The following is a 7,740-nucleotide window of genomic DNA, read 5'->3' as shown; positions in this document are numbered from 1 at the left end:
AAGGGTTTGGACACATGGGGTCCCTTTGTCCTGTTCCAAAGACCCTTGTTCAGTTCGGCAGTTTGAGAAAGGGAACAAAGCTGGGGAAGTCACACCCTCTCCCCAGCTTCTGTCCTCTGCCCCACGGTTTGGTTTGTCTTTTGCTGACCCTACAGGAAATGAGATGTGGTTTATTTCTACATCGTACTCTTAAAAGCCATCCCCTACTGAGCTTCTCTTGGCGTGAGTCCTCCACTGACACAATAAAAATTCACTATCAGATTCTAACTCATAAAATAGAATTACCGTACGATTCAGCAATTCCACTTTTGGGTATATACCCAAAAGAATTGGAAGCAGGGACTCGGATATGTATATTTGCATCAGATATCTGTATGCCTGTGTTCATAGCAGCGTTATTCACAAAAACCAAATGGTAGCTTAAACAACAGAAATTTATTTCCCATAATTCTGGAGGCTAGAAATCCAAGATCAAGGTGCTGGTTTCTGGCGAGAGCTCGCTTTCTGGCTTGCAGATGACTGCTTTCTCAGTGTGTCCTCACATGGCCTTTTCTCTGTGAGGAGGGGGTGGAGGGAGAAAGAGAGAGAGAAAGAGACAAAGGGAGGGAGGGAGGGAGAGAGAGAAAAGAGAGAGAGAGAGAGGGAAAGAGGTCACTCTCTGGTTTCTCTTCTCGTAAGGACACCTGTCCTATGGGATTAGGGTCCATCCTTAGGACCTCATTAAATCTTATTTACCTCCTTAAAGGCCCTATCTCCAAATATAGTCACATTGGAGGTTAGGGCTTCAACATGAATTTTGGGGAGATTCCATTCCGTCCATAACACCATACAATGAACTATTATTCAGTCTTAAAAAGGAAGGAAATTCTGATGCATGCTACAACATGTATGAAACTTGAGGACATTATGCTAAGTGAAAGAGGCCAGTCACAGAGAGACAAGTACTGTATAATGATTCCACTTATATGAAGTACCCAGAGTAGTCACATTTATACAGAAAATAGTTGCCAGGGGCTGGAGGGAGAGGGGAATGGGAGTTATTGTTTAGTAGATACAGAGTTTCAGTTTGGGAAGATGAGAAAAGTTCTAGAGACTGAGGACAACGTGAATGGATTTAAAGCCACTGAAATGTACCCTTAAAATGATTAACATGGTAAAAAAAATTCTAACTCATATGGATTAACCAGAAAATTCCTAGGCACTGCAGCAGACAGAATAAGATGGAGAAGTTATGGGCACCCTGGTGATATGAATATTGAAGACTGCAAAGCAGGGACTCCGCAGCGGGGCTCAGGTTCAATCTCTGGTCAGGGAACTAAGATCCCACAAGTCACGTGGTGTGGCCAAAAACAAAACAAAAAACAAAAAAACTGCAAAGCAAATCTGCAGGAGAGCAAAACTTCTAACCAAGTGAGGTGGTCGGTCAAGGCACCTTGAGTGACTACCCTGGGATGAACCCCAGCTTTGGGGCTTTCACTGCACTTTATGAGAATTGAATCTGTAGGGATTAGACCCTGGTTGGGGAAACAGGAGACTGAATACTGGTGCACTAGAATCCTGTTAAGCAAGTCCCGCTCATCTCTGGAACTATTTCATTTATCCAGTTATTTAAGAAATATTTACTGAGCATGTATGCTGTGCCAGGCATTTTGGGGGAAGTAATCAGAATCCCCACCTTCGTGGAGCTTATATTCTACTTGGAAAGATGGGCACAAACAAGCAAATACTATTTATAGATTGTGATGAGCGTTGTGCTACATATAAACAGGGTGGTGCTATGTAACATAATTGTGTGGAGGGTAGGTCTTACCTTTAGGAAAGAGTCAAGGAGCGCTTTGAAGGAAATGTGTTTCAGTTGAGAATTAAAGGCTGTGAATTATCCAGCCGTGAGAAATGTAAAGGGGATGACATTTCAGGCAGAAGATACAGGCAGTGAAAAGGCCCTGAGGCAGGAGCAAGCTTGGCATGTTCTAGTTCTAAAAAGGGACACTCAGCCAGTGTGGCTGGAGCAGAGAAGGCTGGTCAGAACTTAGCACGAGGGCTTCCCTGGTGGCGCAGTGGTTAAGAATCCACCTGCCAATGCAGGGAACACGGGTTCCAGCCCTGGTCTGGAAAGATGCCACATGCCGCGGAGCAACTAAACCTGTGCACCACAACTACTGAGCCTGTGCTCTAGAGCCGCGAGCCACAACTACTGAGCCCGCGTGCTGCAACTACTGAGGCCTGCGTGCCTAGAGCCCGTGCTCCGCAACAAGAGAAGCCACCACAATGAGAAGCCCGCGCACCACAACGAAGAGTAGCCTCCGCTCGCCACAACTAGAGAAAAGCCCGCGCGCAGCAATGAAGACCCAACGCAGCCAAAAATAAAATAAATTTAAAAAAAATAATGGGGGCTTCCCTGGTGGCGCAGTGGTTAAGAATCTGCCTGCCAATGCAGGAGACACGGGTTCGAGCCCTGGTCTGGGAAGACCCCACATGCTGCGGAGCTACTGAGCTGGTGTGCCACAACTACTGAAGCCTGTGAGCCTAGAGCCCGTGCTCCGCAACAAGAGAAGCCACCGCAATAAGCATGCGCACCACAACGAAGAGTAGCCCACACTCTCCACAACTAGAGAAGACCCAACGCAGCCTAAAATTAATAAATTATTTTTTTTAAAAAATGATAATAACTTAGCATGAAAAGAGAGGCCAGGTCTCACAGAACTTTGCAAGCCACAATAAGAAATCTGAAGTTTTGTCTAAACGGAAAAAAGAAGCGCAGTGTGGAAAACGCAGTCATTAACACTGATAAGGGAGCTGCAAATTCCTAAGCCTGTCTTATCTTGTGGCTTTTCACATCTCGCATTTCAGCGTTTTTCCTTGCACGTGAAAAACGAGTAGGCAGGGAATATTTTTTACAGCTGCTGTTGTCAGATTCTGCAGTGTTTCCCCCCTTCTTCACAAAGATTGTGCAACATCCGTTAAAGCAAGGAAGAGGGGCAGGGCTGAGGAGGGGGCGGCCCTCAGCCTCCACAGGTATCTCCCAGCCTGAGCCACCAAAATTCCTCACCCAGCTTATCACAATCGCCCCCTAAATGATTACCCTGCTTCTGGCTCATGCACCACCTCAACCATGTGGTCTCAACACAGCAGACAGAGGGATCCTTTAAAAATAGGATTGCCAGATTTAGCAAATTAAAATCCAGAATGCCCAGTTAAACTTACATTTCAGATCAACAACAACAAAATTTTGGTATAAGTACGTCCCTTGTAGTTTTAGGTAGATATTTATACTAAAAAAAATTCATTGTTTACCTGAAATTCGAAATTAACCGGCGGGGTCTTCCCTGGTGGCGCACTGGTTAAGAATCCACCTGCCAATGAAGCAGACATGGGTTCAAGCCCTGGTCTGGGAAGATCCCACATGCCGCGTAGCAACTAAGCCCGTGCACAACTACTGAGCCTGCGCTCTAGAGCCCGCGAGCCACACCTACTGAGCCTGCGCTCTAGAGCCCGCGAGCCAGACCTACTGAGCCTGCGCTCTAGAGCCCGCGAGCCACACCTACTGAGCCTGCGCTCTAGAGCCCGCGAGCCACACCTACTGAGCCTGCGCTCTAGAGCCCGCGAGCCACACCTACTGAGCCCGCGAGCCACACCTACTGAGCCTGCGCTCTAGAGCCCGCGAGCCACACCTACTGAGCCTGCGCTCTAGAGCCCGCGAGCCAGACCTACTGAGCCTGCGCTCTAGAGCCCGCGAGCCACACCTACTGAGCCCGCGAGCCACACCTACTGAGCCTGCGCTCTAGAGCCCGGGCTCCGCAACGAGAAGCCACCGCAACGAGAAGCCCGCGCACCGCAACGAAGAGTAGCCCCCGCTCGCCACAACTAAAAAAGAAAGCCCGAGCGCAGCAACAAAGACCCAACGCAACCAAAATTTAATTAATTAATTAATTAATAAAAAATTAACTGGGAAGCCTATATTTAATCAGGCAACCCTATTTTTTTTTAATTAATTAATTAATTTTGGCCAGGCCGAGTGGCTTGCGGGGTCTTAGTTCCCCTACCAGGGACTGAACCCGGGCCCTCGGCAGTGAAAGCATGGAGTCCTAACCACTGGACCGCCAGGGAATTCCTGGGGCAACCTTATTTTAAAACCTAAGTCAGATAATGCCCCAAACTCTGAAACAGCTCCCTATTTTACTCAGAGAAAAAGAACAACCCGAAGTCCTTAGAATGAATAAAAGTATCTTTAAAAGCCTCATTCCCCACTTCTTTGTTTTTTTCTTATAGCCTCATCTCCTACTTCTCCAAGCACAGTGGCTTCCTAGGTCACTCCTCAAACACACAAGATGCATTTCTGCCTTTGGTCTTTGAGCTGGCTGTTTCCTCTTTCTAAAATGTTCTGTCTCCAGATAAAGGTATAACTAACTTTCTCACTTCCTTCAAGTCTTTGCTCAGTTATTGTAACCTAGCAGGACGCTATGGGGCCTTCCCGGGACAGGGCTTCCCCCATATCCTCTGCTTTAGCTCCTCTCTGAAGTACCGAGATAACAGTATCTGATGCACATTGCCTGAGATGTTTTTTGTTTTTTTTAATTTATTTTATTTATGTATTATTTTTGGCTGCGTTGGGTCTTCGTTGCTGCATGCGGGCTTTCTCTAGTTGCAGTGAGCAGGGGCTACTCTTCATTGCGGTGCACGGGCTTCTCATTGAGGTGGCTTCTCTTGTTGCGGAGCATGGGCTCTAGGCACGTGGGCTTCAGTAGTTGTGGCACGTGGGCTCAGTAGTTGTGGCTTGCGGGCTTTAGAGCGCAGGCTCAGTAGTTGTAGCGCACGGGCTTAGTTGCTCTGTGGCATGTGGGATCTTCCCAGACCAGGGCTCGAACCCGTGTGCCCTGCACTGGCAGGTGGATTCTTAACCACTGCGCCACCAGGGAAGTCTTGAGTGAAGAATCCTGTGATGAGACTCTTATTCTGGATAATCCAGAAGGGCCCAAAGCAATCACAAGAGTCCTTATAAGAGAGAAGCAGGACTGTCAGAGTCGGAGAAGGAGATGTGAGAACAAAAGAAGATTTTAGATTTCCACGAGCCAAGGAATGGCAGCAGCCTCTAGAAAGAGTGCAAAAGGCAAGGAATGAATTCTCCCCTCGAGCCTCCAGCAAGGAACGCAGCCCTGTAACACTGTGCTTTGAGACCCACTTTGGGCTTCTGCCCTCCAGAAACTGTAAGATAATAAATCCATGTTGCTTTAAGTCATTAAGTTTGTGGCTATTTGTTACAGCAGCAGTCGGAAGCTTATACACTATCCTATTGAAATTTGCAACACCCTTCAGCCATTCTGATCCTCCCTTCCTTGCATCTTTTCTAATCCGTTTCTTACCTTGCATCTTCTAATCTTTCTAGTCTTCCACTTTCCAGCTTCTACAATAGAGAAGTACAAAGGAGGTAAGAATTGTGGCTGGGGTCGAGTGAACCAACCTACAGGTTCTGCTAAAGGTGATGGTGCGGATCCTTGGTACCACTATCCTTCCTCTAGGTGCTGAGAAAGGGAGTATGTTCCCTGAGGAACTACAGTCAATCAGGCAATAAAGAGGAAGGAGATTCACTTGCTCTTATGGCACCATCCCAGGGGCTCCTCCAGGGAGACAGAGAGAGTCTGGTGAGGGATGCTGGAATGAGGGAAGGAAATTGGCACCTGGGGGGATAAAGTGGATATCAGAGCGTCTACCTTCTTCCAAGGTAATTGATGAGATATATGGTCTGTCCAGCTACAGAGCCCTAGAGAAGACCACAGTCCCCCAGTCAACTTTGGCCCCTTCACATGCCCTGTACTGAAATGAGACATCTTGTGCTTTTTTCTTTCCCCTGATTCTCTCTTCTCCTCTAATAAGACTCTAAGCTATCAAAAGGTAAGTGTGGCAAATTAAAAAGTATTTTCAGAGGCATCCTCTTTACTTGTACCCATGGGCTTTGGTGCCTTACCACGTTCTGTCCCTTGTCAGGGTAATTCTATCAGCTAGGCTGAGCTCAGTTACAAGGAACCGATGACCTAACTCTGGCTTAAGCAATAAAGATAATTAATCGTCTTGCCCAACAGGAAGGTTTTATACACACACTCGAGGCATGCCAATAAGGACCAAGCCCTTTCTATTTTACCACTCTGACATCTTTAATGTTTGGCTTGTTGCCTCCAGATCGTATCATGGCTGGGGCAGCTCCAAGCATCTTGTCCTGGCACAAACACGTTCGAGCGTAAAAGAGCATCCCTCCTTGCCTTCTGTGTTCTTATCAGGGAGAAACAGCCACCCCAGAATCCCAGCTGGCTTCTTTTTATTTCCTCATCTGTTAGATGGAATAATAGTAGGAGCATCTCCTAGGGTTGTGAGGCTGAAGTGTGTTCATGCAGAACACAGGACAGTGCCTGGCACAGACGAGGCACTTAACAAACGTTAGCTGTTATTATTTTTTTTTTTTTTTTTTTTTTTTATGTAACAAGTCTTAGTTTATTAACTCTCTCATGAAAAATCTGCACAATCACCACAGACACAGTCACTGCAGAGTCTTTATTCCTTCTTTTTGCCAGCACCAACATTGGCCTTTGCAGTCCCCCTGACTTTCTTCATTCTGTTCTTGCGTTCCTTTCGCTGTTTTCTCGAGGTCTTTTTCTTCTCATACAGGCCATGTCTTGCAAGCCTGTGTTTGGGCTCATTCTTCTTTGCATAATCCAAGGAATCGTAAATCATGCCAAAGCCAGTTGTCTTGCCACCACCAAAATGGGTTCGGAATCCGAACACAAAGATGACATCTGGTGTGGTCTTGTACATTTTGGCTAGTTTTTCCCGAATTTCTGTCTTAGGTACTGTTGCCTTCCCAGGATGAAGGACATCGATGACCATTTGTTTCCGCTGAAGTAGTCGGTTGGTCATGAACTTCCTTGTCCGGATAGTTACCGTGTCGTTCATAATGGCGGCTGATCTTCAAGCAGCCAGGAAGGAACAGCTGTTATTATTATCAGTAATAATAGTAATAGTAAAAGAGGAGGAAGAAGGAGGAGGGAGAGGGAAGGAGGAGAGGGGAAGGAAGAAAAGGAGAAGAAGGAAGAGAAGATGAGAAGCAGAAGAGAAGAGAAAGACATGGACCATGTCCAGAAGCTTTGGGGAGCAGGACTGAGAAATTCCTCAATCTGACTCTCAGGGTGGCCCTCGTCAGTCTCCTCCTATTTTGCCCCAAATAGGTCCAATCCTGCCTACATTCCTCCTCTTAGGGAACCACTGAGGGATTTGCTCCTATCTACCCTAACACCTCTGTTGCTAGGCAACCTTCTACTACATCTCCGGCACTCAACTTTCACGGAGCATTGGGCCTCTGTCCAATCGTGGCTGAAGTCAGAGTCTGGTGCCTGTCGGAGGACAAGGTGAGGAAAGAGAGATTATATGAGAGATCGTAACATTAAAATAGCTACTGCTTAAGCACTTATTATATAACATTAAAATAGCTACTGCTTAAACACTTATTATATACTTATTATATAAACACATTATATAGCACTATGCATTATTATCATTAATAGTTAACATTTACAGAACACTTACTATTTAGAGGTCTTCTACTGAAAACTTTACATGGATTAACTCATGAATCCTCCCAACAACCCTATAAAGTAGGTAACGTTATTATCCTTATTTAAGAGATGAGAAAACTGAGGCACAGTGAGGTGAAGCAACTTGCCCAAGAACATACAGCCAGGAAGCATGACTCCT

The 7,740-nt window shown here is 46.3% G+C and overlaps 1 pseudogene; it reads right to left on the bottom strand.

Annotated features, from left to right (window-relative positions):
- Window positions 1-6,477: 6,477 nt before the first annotated feature.
- On the bottom strand, window positions 6,478-6,967 carry LOC137753055 (small ribosomal subunit protein eS24 pseudogene; annotated as a pseudogene).
- Window positions 6,968-7,740: the final 773 nt, after the last annotated feature.

This window comes from Eschrichtius robustus, chromosome 19 (assembly GCF_028021215.1).
Source record: "Eschrichtius robustus isolate mEscRob2 chromosome 19, mEscRob2.pri, whole genome shotgun sequence".
Taxonomy (NCBI): domain Eukaryota; kingdom Metazoa; phylum Chordata; class Mammalia; order Artiodactyla; family Eschrichtiidae; genus Eschrichtius; species Eschrichtius robustus.
Note: the sequence above shows the minus strand (reverse complement) of the source record. Positions and strands in the feature narration are given on the sequence as shown.